The 20,457-nt window shown below is 44.1% G+C and overlaps 1 long non-coding RNA gene across 1 annotated transcript; it reads right to left on the bottom strand.

The window, feature by feature from the left end:
- Positions 1 to 16,539: 16,539 nt before the first annotated feature.
- Positions 16,540 to 19,753, bottom strand: LOC129810695 (uncharacterized). The gene is made up of 2 exons (XR_008752768.1): positions 16,759 to 19,753; positions 16,540 to 16,600 (listed from the first exon to the last, which is right to left on the bottom strand). It is a non-coding gene; the product is annotated as an uncharacterized LOC129810695 (long non-coding RNA).
- Positions 19,754 to 20,457: the final 704 nt, after the last annotated feature.

The following is a 20,457-nucleotide window of genomic DNA, read 5'->3' on the forward strand; positions in this document are numbered from 1 at the left end:
TGATTGTTTGGTCGCTGCTCGTAATCACACTGCTTGGTTCTGGTAATTTGGTGGGTGGTTCTGTAACGGTTCTCCTCTTCCTCTTCATCCGAAGAGGAGGAGCATGGATTGAACCAAGACGCAGCGTGATACTTAGACATGATGTTTAATAAACAAAACAGAAAACACGAACGAACACTTGAAGTTACAAAACAAATAAACGATGTAGACAGACCTGAACGACGAACTCACATGAAACACGAAGAACGCATGAACACGAAAACTGCCTACATAAAACGAACGAACAAACAAAACCGAAACAGTCCCATGTGGCGCAACGACATACACAGACACAGGAGACAACCACCCACAACAAACAGTGTGAAAACACCTACCTTAATATGACTCTCAATTAGAGGAAACGCCAAACACCTGCCTCTAATTGAGAGCCATACCAGGCAACCCTTAAACAAACATAGAAACAGAAAACATAGACTGCCCACCCAAACTCACGTCCTGACCAACTAACACATACAAAAACTAACAGAAACAAGTCAGGAACGTGACAATAACATAATACAGAACATCAATAGACAAGAACAGCTCAAGGACAGAACTACATACATAAAAAAAGGCACACGTAGCCTACATATCAATGCATACACACAAACTATCTAGGTCAAATAGGGGAGAGGGGTTGTGCCGTGAGGTGTTGCTTTATCGGTTTTTTGAAACCAGGTTTGCTGTTTATTTGAGCAATATGAGATGGAAGGAAGTTCCATGCAAAAAGGGCTCTATATAATACTGTACGCTTTCTTGAATTTGTTCTGGATTTGGGGACTGTGAAAGACCCCTGGTGGCATGTCTGGTGGGATAAGTGTGTCAGAGCTGTGTGTAAGTTGACTACACAAACAATTTGGGATTTTCAACACATGAATGTTTCTTATTAAAAGAAGAAGTGTTGCAGTCAGTCTCTCCTCAACTCTCAGCCAAGAGAGAGTGGCATGCATAGTATTTCTATCAGCCCTCTGATTACAACGAAGAACAGAACGTGCTGCTGTGTTCTGTGCCAGCTGCAGCTTAACTAGGTCTTTCCTTGCAGCACTGGACCACACGTCTGGACAATAATCAAGATTAGACAAAACTAGAGCCGGCATAACTTGCTTTTGGGAATGTGATGTCAAAAAAGCAGAGCATCTCTTTATTATGGCAAGACCTCTCCCTGTCACGTTCCTGACCTATTTCTGTTAGTTTGTTGTATGTGTTAGTTGGTCAGGACGTGAGTTTGGGTGGGCATTCTATGTTGTCTGTTTCTATGTTGGTTTATGGGTTGCCTGGTATGGCTCTTAATTAGAGGCAGGTGTTTGGCGTTCCTCTAATTAAGAGTCATATTTAGGTAGGTTGTTTCACAGTGTTCGTTGTGGGTGGTTGTCTCCTGTGTCAGTGTTTGTCGCACCATACGGGACTGTTCGGTTTGTTTGTTCATCGTCATTTATGTGTAGGCTATTTTCCCTGTTCGTGCGTTCTTCGTGTTTATGTGAGTTCGTCGTCCAGGTCTGTCTACACCGTTTGTTGTTTTGTTAGTTTATAGTCGAGTTCGTGTTTTCGTGTTTTCTTTGAATAAATTATGTGTTCACAACCCGCTGCGCCTTGGTTCCATCACTACTCCTCCTTTTCGGTTGAAGAGGAGGAGGACCACCGTTACAGAACCACCCACCAATCCAGAATCAAGCAGCGGTGTAAACGGAGTAAGGGACAGCGCAAGAAGGAGGAATGGACTTGGGACGATGTATTGGACGGTAAAGGTTGTTACACATGGGAGGAGATCCTGGCTGGAAGGGATCGCCTCCCATGGGAACAGCTGGAGGCACTGAGGAGAGCAGAGGCAACCGGAGAAGGGAACCGGAGTTATGAGGGGACACGTCTAGCACGGAAGCCCGAAAAGCCCGTGAGTACCACCCAAAAATTTCTTGGGGGGGGGCTAAGAGGTGGTGGGCCAAGGGCAGGTAGGAGACCTGCGCCCACTTACAAGGCTAACCGTGGAGAGCGGGAGTACGGGCAGACGCCGTGTTACGCAGTAGAGCGCACGGTGTCTCCTGTACGGGTGCATAGCCCAGTGCGGGTTATTCCACCTCCCCGCACTGGTAGGGCTAGATTGGGCATTGAGCCAAATGTCATGATGCCGGCCCTACATATCTGGCCACCAGTACGTCTCCTTGGGCCGGCTTACATGGCACCAGCCTTACGCATGGTGTCCCCGGTTCGCCTACATAGCCCGGTGCGTGTTATTCCACCTCCCCGCACTGGTCGGGCGACGGGGAGCATTCAATCAGGTAAGGTTGGGCAGGCTCGGTGCTCAAGGGAGCCAGTACGCCTGCACGGTCCGGTAATTCCGGCACTACCTCCCCGCCCCAGCCCAGTACCACCAGTGCCTACACTACGCACCAGGTTTCCAGTGCGTTTTCAGAGCCCTGTTCCTCCTCCACGCACTCTCTCTATGGTGCGTGTCTCCAGCCCAGTGCCTCCAGTTCCGGCACCACGCACTAAGCCACCTGTGCGTCTCCAGAGCCCTGTACACACTGTTCCTTCTCCCCGTACTCGTCCTGATGTGCGTGCACTCAGCCCGGTGCCACCAGTGCCGGTACCACGCACCAGGAATATAGCACGCTTTGAGAGTCCAGTGTGCCCTGTCCCTGCTCTCCGCACTAGGCTTGAAGTGCGTGTCCCCAGTCCGGTGCCTCCAGTTCCGGCACCACGCACCAGGCCTACAGTGCGTCTCTGCCGGCCAGAGTCTGCCGTCTGCCCAACGGCGCATGAACTGCCTGTCTGCCATGAGCCTGCAAAGCTGCCTGTCTGCCATGAGCCTACAGAGCCTTCCGCCAGACAGGAGCAGCCAAAGCCTTCCGCCAGACAGGAGCAGTCTGAGCCATCCTTCTCCGCAGCGCCATCTGAGCCATCCGTCTCCGCAGCGCCATCTGAGCCATCCGTCTCCCCAGCGCCGTCTGAGCCATCCGTCTCCCCAGCGCCGTCTGAGCCATCCGTCTGTCCCGAGCCATTAGAGCCGCCAGTCTGTCCCGAGCCGTCAGAGCCGATAGTCAGTCAGGAGCCGCTAGAGCCAGTCGTCAGTCAGGATCTGCCAGAGCCGCCAACCAGACAGGATCTGCCAGAGCCGCCAACCAGACAGGATCTGCCAGAGCCGCCAACCAGACAGGATCTGCCAGAGCCGCCAACCAGACAGGATCTGCCAGAGCCGTCAGTGAGCCATGAGCGTCCAGAGTCGTCAGCCAGCCATGAGCGTCCAGAGCCGTCAGCCAGCCATGAGCGTCCAGAGCCGTCAGCCAGCCATGAGCGTCCAGAGCCGTCAGCCAGCCATGAGCGTCCAGAGCCGTCAGCCAGCCATGAGCGTCCAGAGCCGTCAGCCAGCCATGAGCGTCCAGAGCCGTCAGCCAGCCATGAGCGTCCAGAGCCGTCAGCCAGTCATGAGCTGTCCCTCAGCCCAGAGCGGCTATTTATTCAGAACTGCCCCTCAGTCCAGAGCTGTCTCTCTGTCCGGAGCTGCCTTTCAGTCCGGAGTTGCCCCTCTATCCTGAGCTACCTCTCTATCCTGAGCTACCTCTCTATCCTGAGCTATCCCTCTGTCCTGAGCTATCCCTCTGTCCTGAGCTATCCCTCTGTCCCGGTGCTGCCCCTTGTGTCGATGTTACCCAAAAGATTTAGTGGATGTAAGATGAGGGTGGTCATTTGTAGGGGGAAATGTAAGCTGGGATTGACTATGGTGGGGTGGGGACCTCGCCCTGAGCCTGAGCCACCACCGTGGTCAGATGCCCACCCAGACCCTCCCCTAGACTTTGTGCTGGTGCGCCCGGAGTTCGCACCTTATGGGGGGGGTTATGTCACGTTCCTGACCTATTTCTGTTAGTTTGTTGTATGTGTTAGTTGGTCAGGACGTGAGTTTGGGTGGGCATTCTATGTTGTCTGTTTCTATGTTGGTTTATGGGTTGCCTGGTATGGCTCTTAATTAGAGGCAGGTGTTTGGCGTTCCTCTAATTAAGAGTCATATTTAGGTAGGTTGTTTCACAGTGTTCGTTGTGGGTGGTTGTCTCCTGTGTCAGTGTTTGTCGCACCATACGGGACTGTTCGGTTTGTTTGTTCATCGTCATTTATGTGTAGGCTATTTTCCCTGTTCGTGCGTTCTTCGTGTTTATGTGAGTTCGTCGTCCAGGTCTGTCTACACCGTTTGTTGTTTTGTTAGTTTATAGTCGAGTTCGCGTTTTCGTGTTTTCTTTGAATAAATTATGTGTTCACAACCCGCTGCGCCTTGGTTCCATCACTACTCCTCCTTTTCGGTTGAAGAGGAGGAGGACCACCGTTACACTCCCAATCTTTACAACCACTGAATCTATATGTTTTGACAATGACAGTATACAATCTAAGGTAATTCTATTCCACCTATTCCAAAACAGACTGCAACTCTTTGTTAAGGGTTTCCGTGACTTCATTAGCTGTGGTTGCTGATGCGTTTATGGTTGAATCATCAGCATACATGATTCATCATGATGATGATTCATCATTCACACATGCTTTGTTTAATGCCAGTGGCTGGTCATTGGTAAAAATAGAAAATAGTAGAGAGCCTAGAGAGCTGCCCTGCTGTACACCACACTTTACATGTTTGACATTAGAGAAGATTACATTAAAGAAAACCCTTTGAGTTCTATTAGATAGATGGCTCTGAATCCACGATATGGCAGAGGTTGAAAAGCCATAACACATACGTTTTTTTCAACAACAGGTTATGGTCAATAATATCAGAACATGTAGTGTATTTGAGTTTTAAAAAGGCCTCTGAAGTTTGTAATTTCCACTTTGAAATGTCAGATTTGATTTGCCCTAACGAAAAATGTATCAACCCCTACAAAAATGTTCATTAATTATAATCCACACAATAATTCACATTTCCTGTTCCTGGATAATTATTTTCTTAAACTGGCTCAAATTAAGATCGTATATCTTTACAAGGAATAAATGTACTCTTTGTAACGCCCCCCTGAAACACACTCAATTGTATGACACCAGGGTCATTCAGCTCACATATGTTATGGTGAGAAGGGGATGATTGCTTCTAATTCAACACCTTTACAACTTGAGTTATGTTCATTTGTAAAGTCCCAGAAAAGGGGCCAGGCTAGCATCATTCTGACTTCTAGTGATCACCTTAAACAAACACAGTGGATCATGAGCAGGCATTCCCACCCCTCTGACCTTGAGAGTAGCTTTTAATGAAATGACAGCTACAGTGCTACAGTAGGCCAGCTCATAACACTACCTTGGAGGAGAGCCAAGGCTAGTCGCCCCGTCTTCAGCAGCATGTGGGTAGAATGACCCTGATTCACACCTCAACAAGATGGGAGCGTTAACCTGCTGGCTGGCTGCCATCCCATTCTGCTGACTCTCCACCGGTGGTCTTCAATCATTCATGATGTTTCTCTCCACAGGCCAGACTGAACGTATGGTGTAGGGGAGCCCAGCCCCAGAAGTGACTCTTCTTATCAACTGTATGCAAGAATTTGCTTTGTGTTGTCTTAGGAATTCAACATTCTCCGTGTTGGTCTTGTCAACCCCCATTGTCACACCTCTGAGAAGCAGAGGTTACATCATGGAGGTCTGATAACTGATTGGAGGTTAACTTTACAGTGATACTATTGGTCAACAACTCAGGTTTTGAATCCAAACAACTCAGGTGCTTATAAAAGGGTCTAAGATGCATTGTTCTTTCTCTTATTTGTTCCTGACCTGCTGTGCTGAGATACTCTTTCTTTCTCTCTCCACCCCATTAACTTTTGGGGCTTGGCCTTTCAGGCTATGGTTTCTCTCTCTCTCTCTCTGACCATGCTTAGAATAATGCCTTGTAATACTTGTTAATGCTTTGTACCTTAATTTGTGCCTTGTATGTGAATCCATTAATTTTACGAAGTAACTATATACAGACACGCTCAGACATTTCTCCATTGCCTATTACTCTAACTCAACCATAGTCTCCTTGCATATTCCTATAAATCCTGTGGATAAAATTAATTCATTGAATCAGCTAATTGCTTCGTCTTAATACAAGTCACGTGTGAGCTATTTCTACTTGCAACACGACTTTGACACCAATGACTCGTGACTTGACCTGGACTTGAGCCTTATGACTCGACCTGACTTGATACCCTCCCCGAGCCCAAATGTTAAAAATGATGCAATAAAAAAAAGTGTGCAGCGCATCAACTCTTCATTTAACGGATTACAGTTTGAATCGGACAGCAGCCAATCAAATTGTGCCAGCTGAGAAAAAGTTGTGCGTGGCAGTGCAGAAGAACATTGGCGGGTGAATTCAGATGGAGCCCTTGGAAAGATGATACCCAAAATTATTATTTTCGGATATAAAGATAACACTGTATCAACAAAAAACGGATTGCAACTTGCAAAACATGCTGGAAGAAAATTACAGATGGAGGTGCAACAATTTCCAACTTTGTTCGACATTTGAGGCTGCACAAAGAACGGTAAGTCGTGGCTAATATAGCCGATAGCTATATATTTTATTACTTTACTAGTGTATCATGTAGGCTAACGTAACGTTAAATCAATGAGCCTCCACACAGTCAGTCAGTGCGGGAACGTGATCCTTACACCAGTTGGTAGCCTAAATCCTGCCGGATGTTACTGTTGTTCCAAAAACCATTGACATACTTTAGCCTACTGTAACCACAGGGAGAGAGAGAGAGAGAGAGAGAGAGAGAGAGAGAGAGAGAGAGAGAGAGAGAGAGAGTGTGTGTGTGTGTGTGTGTGTGTTAAGGTTGGGCGATTGTGTACAAGCCTACATTGCGCCCCATAGAGATCCTCGATAGTCGATCACTATTGGGGGGGTCTTTCTCATGGCTACCCATGTATTTCCATGGAAATATAACGTTTATTTGTTAAGTAATAAATGTATAGATATTTTTTAAATCATTCATAATTTGCGTAAATGTAATTTACTAACTATTACTCTTGTTAAAAATATGAAATGGTATTACATTTGGTGAAGAGCACATTATGACTTGTTTCGGACTCGAAACTCAAAGTTGACTTGAGACTTGACTCGGACTTGCCTGTCTTGACTTGGGACTTGAGTGCTAAGACTTGAGACTTACTTGTGACTTGTAAAACAATGACTTGGTCCCCCCTCTGGTATTTAGAGTACACTGTGTTTTTGAACCATTATAAAGAATTGCTTGAAGTACATTGAAAAACATTTTATTCATATTTAACTCATACTTACTAATCTGCATGATTTTTGGTTCAACTTCTAGCAGTTGTCTAAGAGAGTGGCTCATCGGCTCAACAGTACATGAACATAGATCATGCTAAGTGCTTGTCAGTGAGACAGGGTAGGGCTGTGGTTGTGTGTTGTTGTGGTATTATCTATCCAAGTGGAGCACTGGCAGGGGGATTCATTCCCTTTTCTCGTTGGGGTTTCTTGTGTCACCTCATCACGGTAAATGTCAACAAGAAAATCTAGAGGCAGAAACCCAGTTTCCTGTTCTATTTTATGTCTAAATGTCAGACAGGACATACGAAAAACAATCACTTTTATTTCTCAAGGAAAAGATGCTTTACAACAGCAGACACCAGATCAACAGGAGGTTGAGTTCTGAGAAAAAAAGGATGAAGTGTTTCTCAGGATAGGTTTTCCCCACTCAAACTCTGTGGCCTCTGAATGTTCTTTCCTGCGTCCTATGTTGAGACGGAGGAAAGGTGCACCACATCTCATGATCCCTGATGAATCAGAGGGGATTGCTTTTCAATTACTCTAACCCTCATTAGATTACAACGCAACAGCACTCAGTGCTAATCAGCAAGCCAAGCCTCGACACACATTTACAGCAGCCTCAACAACACTGCTCTTTAATTAACTATATTGTGAGTGAGAGAGTCGTTATATGGTGTGTGTGTGTGTGTGTGTGTGTGTGTGTGTGTGTGTGTGTGTGTGTGTGTGTCTGCTCATTCATTGTACTTCTCTTTAACTGCCATTTCCCAAAAGTCAAACTCTTCCCACATGCCAACAAGGACCTGCATTCACCAAATTTTATGTGGTTATCCTTAGATGAATAACCCTGTCTTTCAAAGATAATTTGTAAAAATCCAAATAACTTCACATATCTTCATTGTAAAGGTTTAAAACACTGTTTCCCGTGCTTGTTCAATGAACCATAAGCAATTAATGAACATGAACCTGTGGAACAGTCGTTAAGACACTAACAGCTTACAGACGGTAGGTAATTAAGATCACAGTTATGAAAACTTAGGACACTAAAGAGGCCTTTCTACTGAAAAAACACCAAAGGAAAGATGCCGAGGGTCCCTGCTCATCTGTGTGAACGTGCTTAGGCATGCTGCAAGGAGGCAGGAGGACTGCAGATGTGGCCAGGGCAATAAATTGCAATGTCCGTACTGAGACGCCTAGGACAGCGCTACAGGGAGACAGGACGGACATCTGATCGTCCTCGCAGTGGCAGACCACGTGAAACAACACCTGCACAGGATCGGTACATCCGAACATCCACCTGAGGGAAAGGCACAGGATGGCAACAACAACTGCCCGAGTTACACCAGGAACGCACAATCCCTCCATCAGTGCTCAGACTGTCCGCAATAGGCTGAGAGAGGCTGGACTGAGGGCTTGTAGGCCTGTTGTAAGGCAGGTCCTCACCAGACATCACCGGCAACAACATCGCCTATGGGCACAAACCCACTCTCGCTGGACCACACAGGACTGGCAAAAGGTGCTCTTCACTGACGAGTCGCGGTTTTGTCTCACCAGGGGTGATGGTCGGATTCGCGTTTATCATCGAAGGAATGAGCATTACACCGAGGCCTGTACACTGGAGCGGGATCGATTTGGAGGTGGAGGGTTCGTCATGGTCTGGAACGGTGTGTCAAATCAAATTTCATTGGTAACATACACATGGTTAGCAGATGTTAATGCGAGTGTAGCGAAATGCTTGTGCTTCTAGTTCCGACTGTGCAGTAATATCTAACAAGTAATGTAACAATTTCACAACAACTACCTTATACACGCAAGTGTAAAGGTATGAATAAGAATATGTACATATAAATATATGGATGAGCGATGGCCGAACGGCATAGGCAAGATTTAGTAGATGGTATACAGTACAGTATATACATATGAGATGAGTAATGTAGGGTATGTAAACATTATATAAAGTGACATTGTTTAAAGTGACCAGTGATACATTTATTACATCCAATTTGTAATTATTAAAGTGGCTAGAGATTGAGTCAGTATGTTGGCAGCAGCCACTCAATGTTAGTGATGGCTGTTTAACCGTCTGATGGCATTGAGATAGAAGCTGTTTTTCAGTCTCTCGGTCCCAGCTGTGATGCACCTGTACAGACCTCGCCTTCTGGATGATAGCGGAGTGAACAGGCAGTGGCTCGGGTGGTTGTTGTCCTTGATCTTTTTGGCTTTCCTGTGACATCGGGTGGTGTAGGTGTCCTGGAGGGCAGGTAGTTTGCCCCCGGTGATGTGTTGTGCAGACTTCACTACCCTCTGGAGAGCCTTACAGTTGTGAGCGGAGCAGTTGCCGTACCAGGCGGTGGTACAGCCCTACAGGATGCTCTCGATTGTGCATCTGTAAAAGTTTGTGAATGTTTTTGGTGACAAGCCAAATTTCTTCAGCCTCCTGAGGTTGAAGAGGCGCTGTTGCGCCTTCTTCACCACACTGTCTGTGTGGGTGGACCATTTCAGTTTGTCCATGATGTGTACACCACAGCATCATCGGACTGAGGTTGGATCTCAATATCATTGAGCACGCCTGGGACCTGTTGGATCGGAGGGTGAGGGCTAGGGCCACCCCCCCCAGAAATGTCCGGGAACTTGCAGGTGCCTTGGTGGAAGAGTGGGGTAACATCTCACAGCAAGAACTGGCAAATCTGGTGCAGTCCATGAGGAGGATATGCACAGCAGTACTTAATGCAGCTGGTGGCCACACCAGATACTGACTGTTACTTTTGATTTTGACCTCCCTTTTGTTCAGGGACACATTATTCCATTTCTGTTTAGTCACATGTCTGTGGAACTTGTTCAGTTTATGTCTCAGTTGTTGAATCTTATGTTCATACAAATATTTACACATGTTAAGTTTGCTGAAAATAATCGCAGTTGACAGTGAGAGGACGTTTCCTTTTTTGAGTTTATATTGTCCAGACTTGTAAGGAGGGAATTGTTGATATGTTGTCAAATGTTGATTCTGGATAACATTTTGTTTGGAAATATGTGCCCAAAATGCTGTTTACATACATGTCTTTAGTATTTGAAAATCTCCTCTATACAATGCCGGTCCTGGAGTGTTTTAATAAAACTAAACCAAAATATTTAGCTGACCTTTTCCATTGTCCAGAAAAATAGATTTGCTGTACATGCAAATATGTACATATTTAATGACATACCGCCTAATTTGCATATTTTTATACATTAATTCAGAAAAGTTGCAACACAAAAAAGTATTATATTGGTGTGTATTTTCAACTAGTAAAAAAAGTTGATTGTGATATGATTAATGGGGAAAAAATACCCTATTAGGGTGTGGTGCCTGGGCCCAAGAACACTAAGGCAGTCCCTCTCAAATAGTGGGGGGCGCGTGTGACCCCGGGGAACATGCTTTTTTTTGCCGCAGGGAGTAGTTTTTTTTTGCACCAAACAAGAGCACACAGCACAGAGCAGGAGATATGAAGTGCAGATAACAAACCCTTAAGAGACACCATGGAAAAATATTTAACAGGGATGAAAAGAAAGGCGGAGAGAGACGGGGATAATGAGACAAACGTAAGTCTCCCGAAAGCTAAGACGAGGAAATATGACGACGCGTATGTAGCGCTTGGCTTCCATGTGACTACGGTGGGAGACGAGGAAAGACCGGTATGTTTACTGTGTCTAAAAATGTTGGCAGCGGACAGCATTAAGCCAAATAAATTAAGGCGTCACTTAAAGACATTACACCCCAATCACGCTGATAAGCCGCTTGAGTTTTTTCAGCGAAAACGTGCCGAATATTGCCAACAATCATCTCACTTTGTGAATGCTACTTCAGTAAAACAGCGAACACTGTTAGCATCATATAAGGTGGCGTACCAAATTGCTCAGTGCAAAAAAAAACACTCCATAGCAGAGGAGCTGATACTGCCTGCAGCATTAGACATGGTCTCTGTCATGCTGGATGACGCAAGTACTGCAAAAATAAAAACTATCCCTCTGTCCAATGACACTGTCGCCAGACGTATACATGACATTGCTAACGATCTTAATAAAGAACAGCTGGTAGATAAACTCAAAGACAAACGTTCTGCCTTACAGTTCGATGAAGCAACTGACAAACTCCCTGTGTGAGGATCTACTTTTTTGTAAATATGTCAGAGACAGAGCCACAGCTGAAGAGCTATTCAAAATGCAAGACTGCTTCCTGACTGAGAATGGGCTAAAGTGGGAGAACTGCATTGGTGTTTGCAGTGATGGTGCACAGACCATGGCAGGGATGAGAAAAGGACTTCGGGCACTCATCAAGAAGGCCTCACCTAATGCTGAGTGGACACACTGTGTTATACACAGAGAAGCACTGGCATCAAGGCACCTTTCCTCTGAATTAAGTGAGGTTATGACTGACATTGTAGGTGTAGTCAATTTTATAAAGACCAGACCACTAAAAACAAGAGTCTTCTCTGCTAACTGTGAGGAGATGGGAGCTGAACATCAAGCTGTGCTGTTTCACAGTGAAGCAAGGTGGCTGTCACGAGGAAACGTCTTGTCCAGAGTTTTTGAGCTCAGAGAGCAGATAAGAATGTTTTCGGAGAAGGAGCACAAGTATGACCTCGCAGAAAGAATTTGTGATGAGAACTCCCTGGCAAAACTGGCCTACCTGAGTGACATATTTGGAAAGCTAAATGAACTAAATCTACAGCTTCAAGGGAAAGATAAACACCTCCCTCAGGTCACAGACAAGATCAGCTCTTTCACTCGAAAGCTTGCAATGTGGGGCAGGCGACTTGATGAAGGAAATACTGATTCATTCGAGAACCTGCATGAATTTGTTGACACTACTGACTATGATGCCACCTCAGTGATTCCATATATTAAGGAGCATATTTCATCACTGATGGGATTCTTTAAAAAGAACTTCCCTGAAACAGTTCCCAATACGACTGGGTGAGAGATCCTTTCAATGCACCAGCTCCAACTGGTTTCAGCTCTGCAGAGGAGGACCAGTTCATTGATATGACGTCTGACTCCACATTGAGACTGAGGTTCACATCACAGACACTGAGTGAATTCTGGCTGAGTGTAGAGAGGCAGTATCCACTCTCAGGGCAGAGGGCCATGGGTATTCTTCTTCCTTTTGCAACATCTTATCTTTGTGAGACTGGCTTCTCTGCTGTTGCTGCACTGAAGACCAAGTACAAGTCCCAGCTAAACATTGAGCAGGAGCTGAGAGTTGCAGTATCATGCTTCAAACCCCGCTTCGAAAAGCTGTGCTCTGCAAAACGTGCTCATTGTAGCCATTAATCCTGACTTCCTCATTTTGATTTTAAAAAATCGGCACAAATTGTTTTATTCATTTTTGTTTTATAGGTCAAAGTGTTTCATATATTGTGCTCCTGAGTTAATGTTGCTGATCAATTTGAATGTATTATTATTTATTGATTATATTTCATTTCATTTTTCATTATCAAATGGTCAAAAAATGCTTACAGTTTAAATAAGACTTGATATTTCTTTTTTAATTTCAGGCAAATTGATGCACTTAAAGTATTTTCTGTTACAGACTAAAAAACAATGTTAATAAAGTTATTCTTTGTTGTAAGTTGATCTATATATATATATTTTTTTTTTCTTTAATGTTAATAAGGATACAATGTTATGCAGAGGTGTACTTATAACAATTTTATAGACAAATGATACTATTTACAGTCGCGGTGGAGAGTTGGGGGATGCAAAATGTTTTCTTCTTCCTAGGGGGGGGGGGGGCGTAACAGAAAATAATTGAGAAGCACTGCACTAAGGTAACCTGCCTAAATGACTACAGACCCGTAGCACTCATGTCTGTAGCCATTAAGTGCTTTGAAAGGCTAGTCATGGCTCACATCAACATCATTATCTCAGAAACCCTAGACCCACTCCAATTTCCATACCGCCCCAACAGATCCACAGATGATGCAATCTCTATTGCACTCCACCCTGCCCTTACCCACCTGGACAAAAGTAACACCTATGTGAGAATGCTATTCATTGACTACAGCTCACCGTTCAACACCATAGTGCCCTCAAAGCTCATCAATAACCTAAGGACCCTGGGACTAAACATCTTCCCCTGCAACTGGATCCTGGACTTCCTGACGGGCTGCCCGAGGTGGTAAGGGTAGGTAACAACACATCTGCCACACTGATCCTCAACACAGGAGCCCCTCAAGAGTGCGTGCTCAGTCCCCTCCTGTGCTCCCTGTTCACTCATGACTACACGGCCAGCCACGACTCCAACACCATCATTAAGTTTTCCAATGACACAACAGTGGTAGGCTTGATCACCGACAACAATGAGACAGCCTATAGGGAGGAGGTCAAAGACCTGGCCGTGTGGTGCCAGGACAACAACCTCTCCCTCATCATGATCAAGACAAAGGAGATGATTGTGGACTACAGGAAAAGGAGGGCCGAGCATGCCCCCATTCTCATCAGAAGGGCTGTAGTGGAGCAGGTTGAGACCTTCAATTTCCTTGGTGTCCACATCAACAACAAACTATCATGGTCCAAACACACCAAGATAGTTGTGAAGAGGGCACGACAAAGCCTATTTCCCCTCATGAGACTGAAAAGATTTGGCATGGGTCCTGTTGTGGAAATTCAGTACTGAGAGATTTGGTCATTTCTTCAAACAATCATCTTTATTTAATATCGATTAATTATTGCAATAATGAGACTGGTCGACCCCCCACCCTTGAGTGTTGGACCGAGTAACCTAACCTTTACACAAATGCAGAGTACTATACATAGCTGACACTAACAATGCTCAGTCATGGTTGGTTCAACCCCCCTCATGCAGACCAAGGAGCATCATAAGCCACTCTGGCTTCATCCTGTCGTTATCTGCACGTGGGTTGTTGTCGTAACCTGTTGAGGATAGAGGGCGCTATTTTCACTTTGGGGGAAAATCGTGCCCAATTTAAACGGCCTCGTACTCTATTCTTGCTCGTACAATATGCATATTATTATAACTATTGGATAGAAAACACTCAAGTTTCTAAAACCGTTTGAATTATATCTGTGAGTAAAAGAGGAGTCTAGCTATATCTATGGTCAAAAGAGAGGTCTTGGAATGACATGACCCCAATTTCCTTTGTTCAGGAAGACGCGGGAAGGACATCAGCTTTGGCTTCTGAAAAGCTTTCCTTATAGACGGCTAATATCTCCGGCTTTGATTTTATTTGATAAATGTGATAATATCATCGTAAAGTATGTTTTTTCAATATAGTTTTATCAGATTATTGAAATCTTTTCGGGAGTTTTGGCGTGTTCCGTTCTCTGCATTTGGTGACGATGGACAGCTTCGCGCCACTTGGCAAGTTTTGGTTGCTAAATCAACAGACGAAGAGGACATTCTAAATCCAAACAACGATTATTCTGGACAAAGGACCCCTTGTACAAGATTCTGATGGAAGCTCAACAAAAGTAGGACCCATTTATGATGTTATTTCGTATTTCTGTCGAAAATGTTTACTATTAGTTTCCGCCCAGATTTTGGGCGCTCTCTCGCTATAACGTAAGCTGTATGTCGTACTAAAGTTATTTTTAGAATTCTAACATGGTGATTGCATTAAGAACTAGTGTATCTATCATTTCCTGTACAACATGTATTTTTTAGTAAAGTTTATGATTAGTTATTTGGTCAGAATAGGTGTGTCAGAAATATATCCGGAGATTCTGGAAAATAGTTGCTACGTTTTCACAATGTATATATGTATTGTGTAATATGATGTTATAGGACTGTCATCTGATGAAGTTTATGAAGGTTAGTGAAATAATTAATATATTTTGCTGGTTTTGTCGCTATCGCTACTGTTGCCTTGAATCAATGCTGTTGTGTGGTTGGCTATTGTAGTAAGCTAATATAATGCTATATTGTGTTTTCGCTGTAAAACACTTAAAAAATCTGAAATATTAGCTGGATTCACAAGATGTTTGTCTTTCATTTGCTGTACACCATGTATTTTTCAAAAATGTTTTATGATGAGTATTTAGGAATTTCACATTGGTCTCTATAATTACTCTGGCTGCTTCGGTGCTATTTGTGGTGGTAGCTGTGATGGTAGCTGCAATGTAAAACTATGATTTATACCTCAAATATGCACATTTTTCGAACAAAACATAGATTTATTGTATAACATGTTATAAGACTGTCATCTGATGAAGTTGTTTCTTGGTTAGTTTGGTTGGTTCTTGGTTAGTTTGGTTGGTTTTGTGCAAGCTACCTGTGCTGTGAAAGAAATATCTGTACTTTTTTGTATTTGGTGGTGAGCTAACATAAATATACGTGGTGTTTTCGCTGTAAAACATTTTAAAAATCTGACATGTTGACTGGATTCAAAAGATGTTTATCTTTCATTTGCTGTATTGGACTTGTTAACGTGTGAAAGTTAAATATTTCTCAAAAATATTTTTTGAATTTCGCGCTCTGCCTTTTCAGTGGAATGTGGGAGGAGTTCCGCTAGCGGAACCCCGGGGCTAGACAGGTTAACCCCACCCTGACTTAGTTTCCCAGATGCAAGGATGATTTTGAGACAATGAGGGATTGTTCTACTCCTAAACTATCTCTAGTAAAACACATTCTTGTCTATGTAATACAGTCTTTAACTCATTTGTCAGCTCAAGTCATCTCCAGGGACCATACGCCCAGATTAGCTGCAGGGACATGATGATGCAGGACAGAAATGTCTCACTATTAGTTAAATATTAATTGTTAACCATTAATATCAAATAAACCAGGTAAATATGTCATTTTTCTATCACAGTTATCAGATCCTCAAAAAGTTCCACAGCTGCATCATCAAGAGCATCCTGACTGGTTGCATCACTGCTGGTATGGCAATTGCTCGGCCTCCGACTGCAAGGCACTACAGAGGTCACTGGGGCCAAACTTCCTGCCATCCAGGACCTCTATACCAGGCGGTGTCAGAGGAAGGCCCTAAAAATTGTCAAAGACTTCAGCCACCCTAGTCATAGACTGTTCTCTCTGCTACCGCACGGCAAGCGCCAAGACTAGGTCCAAAAGACTTCTTAACAGCTTCTACTCCCAAGCCATAAGACTCCTGAACAGTTAATTAAATGACTACCCAGACTATTTGCATTGCCCCCCCCACCCCCCTTTACACTGCTGCTACTCTCTGTTTATTATCTATGCATAGTCACTTTAACTATACCTACATGTACATATTGTAGCTCCCTCCAGTAACCACAAGCACAACCGTTCCTTGATTTTAACTGGCGGCTTTATTCTGTAGATTTAGTCAGAATTATCACCTTCCGTGAGAACTATAAAGTAAATGAAAAATACAGTTAAGCATACTCTTACAACCTTATCTTACGAGTGACTTATTAGCTTGGTATAACTCTGAAGTGCTTACATACATAAACAGTTTAGCCGGCGCTTTAACAGTATTAGATTAAACACATGAATAAAGGAAAAATACCTCATTGGCTGCTTATTACAGAAGGGAGGAAATCAAACTTCACACTTATTATTCCTGGCATGAATTCACGCTTCATCCTTAATTATTATAACGTTACCATCCTAACATATACGCTTCAAACTTTATGAACTACACCCGATGACATGAAAACTTAGCTAACACAGTGCGGGATTGCCTTCCCTCCAAAAGTGTGTTGCTACAATAAGAATCCCCGTTACAACAGTTATTAGCTACGTAGTTCCGCTTGTCTTATCATTTCCCCGCACAGCGGACACGTAAACAATTCAAACACAAAACAACGACATAACCTGTAAGTCTAACTGTCAGTTACACAATTCAAACACAAAACAACGACATAATATGTGTAACTGACAGTTAGACTTACAGGTTACCTCAATTAGCCCGACTAACCGGTGCCTCCGCACATTGACTCTGTACCAGTACCCCCTGTATATAGCCTCACAATTGTTATTTTACTGCTGCTCTTTAATGATTTTTTTTTTTTTTTTTTTTTTACTTAACACTTATTTTTCTCAAAACTGCATTGTTGATTAATGGCTTGTAAGTAAGCATTTCACTGTAAGGTTGTACCTGTTGTATTCAGTACATGTGACAAATAACATTTGATTTGATTTGACTTAACCAACAGTGCAGTTCAAGAAAATGTATTGTGTATGTGTGCCATTCAGAGGGTGAATGGGCAAGACAAAAGATTTTAGTGCCTTTGAACAGGGTATAGTAGTAGGTGCCAGGCGCACCAGTTTCTGTCAAGAACTGCAATGCTGCTGGGTGTTTCACGCTCAACATCTTCCTGTGTGTGTCAAACTGAATCAAAGAATCAAACTGTTGGGGAAGCTACTCTGAAAATATACGGAGTTCACCAAGCTACCAGTTACTTCACACTGGAAGAAGTTATAAACTTAAACTAAAGCTTAGAAAATATATATAGTTTACTTAACTGAGCTTACTTTGAAAAATGTTACTTCACACTTTTTTCCCCAAAATAAAATAAAATATGGCTGAAATAGGCAATACTTTACTTTCTTTTTCGGTATCAGACCTGCCTAATTCTCACTAGATTTAATGGCGAGAAGGCAGAAAAAAAGGGGACAATATGCGTACTTTCTTATTGAAACACACTTTTCCACCACCATGCTAAAGTGGCTAATGCCTAGAAACGCTAGTCTCGGATGTTGCGTATTGCGTTCAGACAATCAGGTTGCAGCAGTCTGTTGTTTACCCCTGGCTGAACGCAGGGCCCAACATCAGGAAGTAGCAACTAGCAAGCTGGTGGAAAATGGTGTTTCATAAAGGAAGTATGCATATCTTGCCTGTTTTTTTCCACCTTCTCGCCATTAAATCTAGTTAAGGAGGAAATCCAATGCAGTCTGAATGGAGAATGTTTTAGGTACGAACCTGTCCACGGGTGTCATGACTTCCGCCGAAGTTGGTGCCTCTCCTTGTTTGGGCGGAATTCGGCGGTCGTCGTCACCGGCTTTTTAGCTGCCACCGATCTACATTTCTTTTTCCATTTGTTTTGTCTTGATTGTACACACCATGTTCCCATTATGTTATATTTTTTTCCTTATTTAACTCTCTGGTTCCCATGATGTTTTGTGCGTGATTGTTTCTTGTTTAGTGTTAGTCTTCTGTGTTATGGTGTGTTTTCCCTGCGTGGAATTTATGGTTGTTTATTTTTTGAGTAAAGTACGTTATTTTACTCAGTTCTGTGTCCTGTGCCTGACTCCGTCCTCACCTCTGCACACTGACACTTGATAACGGGGGATATGAGTGTATTGCCGGCTGCCATCAATACCAGATCAATATCATCATATGCCAACCTTTGGTCTAGGGCTAATGGTAACTACTTCTAAACTTCCAAAGATCTAATCAACCATGGATGAATGATAGTATACCTAGCTAAAGTTGAAATTATGGCGTCCTTTGTTGGGCAAATTAGATGTCAATGTAACCTTCATAAACCCAACCTCCAGTGGCGACCCGTTTTGAGCCCCACATTTTTAGCAAAATATTTGGCTTATGTAGGAGGGCTTTCCTGTTTTGCATGTTATTTTGGTATTCATTCGTGTCACATATCAGTTTGCAAACAATGCAAACAATATATCATTGAGTTAATAAAGCCGCATACAAACATAGTCTCTTTTATGTTTTCTTGAGTAAGGAAGCTCCAAAATGCGGGTGTTTCAGCCTAGCTGAGTGCTTTCTGTGGTGGTGGGGCAAGCCAACAGAAAATACGAAGCGTGCGCTGTGTTTGGCTCAGTATTTTGTCACTTATGGGGACACTACATCACCGCCAAGTCTAAGGGTAGAGCTAGAAATTTCAAGCCCCTTGGATGCTGCCATAGAGTTACATTAGAAGTGCCCATCCAAGAATGCTCAAGGTCAATGGCCACAAATAAAATGATGTCAAATCACATTATATCTACAGCAGCTTTGATTGGACTGATCATGTCAACATCATACTTTCAAATCTTAGCTAGCATCATCAAATCAAATCAAATGTATTTATATAGCCCTTCGTACATCAGCTGATATTTCAAAGTGCTGTACAGAAACCCAGCCTAAAACCCCAAACAGCAAGCAATGCAGGTGTAGAAGCACGGTGGCTAGGAAAAACTCCCTAGAAAGGCCAAAACCTAGGAAGAAACCTAGAGAGGAACCAGGCTATGAGGGGTGGCCAGTCCTCTTCTGGCTGTGCCGGGTGGAGATTATAACAGAACATGTCCAAGATGTTCAAATGTTCATAAATGACCAGCATGGTCAAATAATAATAATCACAGTAGTTATCGAGGGTGCAGCAAGTCAGCACCTCAGGAGTAAATGTCAGTTGGCTTTTTTAGCACGTCCGGTGAACAGGTCAGGGTTCCATAGCCGCAGGCAGAACAGTTGAAACTGGAGCAGCAGCAAGGCCAGGTGGACTGGGGACAGCAAGGAGTCATCATGCCAGGTAGTCCTGACGCATGGTCCTAGGGCCCAGGTCCTCCGAGAGAGAAAGAAAGAGAGAAGGAGAAAATGAGAGAGAGCATACTTAAATTCACAGAGGACACCGGATAAGACAGGAGAAGTCCTCCAGATATAACAAACTGACCCTAGCCCCCCGACACATTAACTACTGCAGCATAAATACTGGAGGCTGAGACAGAAGGGGTCAGGAGACACTGTGGCCCCATCCGACGATACCCCCGGACAGGGCCAAACAGGAAGGATATAACCCCACCCTTTGCCAAAGCACAGCCACCACACCACTAGAGGGAAATCTTCAACCACCAACTTACCATCCTGAGACAAGGCCGAGTATAGCCCACAAAGATCTCCGCCACGGCACAAACCAAGGGGGGGCGCCAACCCAGACAGGAAGATCACGTCAGTGACTTAACCTACTCAAGTGACGCACCCCTCCTAGGGACGGCATGAAAGAGCACCAGTAAGCCAGTGACTCAGCCCCTGTAATAGGGTTAGAGGCAGAGAATCCCAGTGGAGAGAGGGGAACCGGCCAGGAAGAGACAGCAAGGGCGGTTCGTTGCTCCAGAGCCTTTCCGTTCACCTTCACACTCCTGGGCCAGACTACACTCAATCATAGGACCTACTGAAGAGATGAGTCTTCAGTAAAGACTTAAAGGTTGAGACCGAGTCTGCGTCTCTCACATGGGTAGGCAGACCATTCCATAAAAATGGAGA

The sequence above is a fragment of the Salvelinus fontinalis genome, chromosome 14 (assembly GCF_029448725.1).
Source record: "Salvelinus fontinalis isolate EN_2023a chromosome 14, ASM2944872v1, whole genome shotgun sequence".
Lineage (NCBI taxonomy): Eukaryota > Metazoa > Chordata > Actinopteri > Salmoniformes > Salmonidae > Salvelinus > Salvelinus fontinalis.